Source organism: Elephantulus edwardii, unplaced genomic scaffold, assembly GCF_000299155.1.
Source record: "Elephantulus edwardii isolate Elephantulus edwardi_28Jun2011 unplaced genomic scaffold, EleEdw1.0 scaffold00274, whole genome shotgun sequence".
In the NCBI taxonomy this organism is placed as follows: Eukaryota; Metazoa; Chordata; class Mammalia; order Macroscelidea; family Macroscelididae; genus Elephantulus; species Elephantulus edwardii.
Window position 1 is genome coordinate 2,267,434 of NW_006400024.1, and position 846 is coordinate 2,268,279.

Genomic DNA, 846 nt, shown 5'->3' on the forward strand with positions numbered 1-846 from the left:
CCCTCTGACTCCCTGTCAGTGACCCCCGTCTGCTGCCCCTCAGTCCACCAACTCCCTCGTCTGCTGACCCCAGCCCGATGACCCTGTCTACTGACCCTCAGCCTGCCGACCTTCTCGTCTGTTCAGCCCGTCTGCTGACTCCCTGTCTGCTGACCCCAAGCCCGCTGACCCCCCCATCTGCTGACCCCAGCCTGCCAACTCCCTCGACTGCTGACCCCCATCTTCTGACCCTTGCCCTGTGACTCACATCTGCTGACCCCCCAGCTTGTTTATCTCCTGGCCTGCTGACCCTCAGCCTGGTGACCCCCTGGCTCACTGACCCCCCCCACACACTGACCCCTTGATGTGCTGACGTCCAGCCAACTGACCCCCTGCTGCTGTCCCCCCAGCCTGCTGACCCCCCATCCTGCCCCCACCGCTGAACTCCCCAGCCTGCTGATTGCCCCCTGACCTTACGTGCAGATGCTCAGCCTCTGTCTATGCTGATCCCTCCCAGCTAGCCCCTCCCAACTGACCCTGACTGTACTCACCCTGCTCTGCTCACTGCTGCCCCACAGACCCTTGCCCAGCTGACACCTACTAAGTCCTGCCTGGCTGACCCGCACCCCCCAGACCCACCACAAGGTGGCACCCCTGCTCCTGACACGACCCACCTCTTCTCCCTGTCCTCTGGGGGCTCCTGTCCACATGGGGCATCCTGTCCTCAAGAGGCTGCCTTCTGGGTCTGTGAGCCCCTCTTCTCACTGACCACCCTGCCCCCTCTCAGGGTCTGTGAGACCCTTGTTTCCCACCTCTGTGTCTGCAGGTCAGCCCCCCCTCTGGCCCTGCTTACCCCCTCCTCTTGCC

The 846-nt window shown here is 63.9% G+C and overlaps 1 protein-coding gene across 1 annotated transcript in view; it reads left to right on the forward strand.

Moving 5' to 3' along the window:
- The window catches only part of SLC12A7 (solute carrier family 12 (potassium/chloride transporter), member 7), a 66,442-nt gene that overhangs the window by 28,211 nt on the left and 37,385 nt on the right, over positions 1-846 (forward strand). The gene's annotated exons all lie outside the window — the stretch shown is intronic.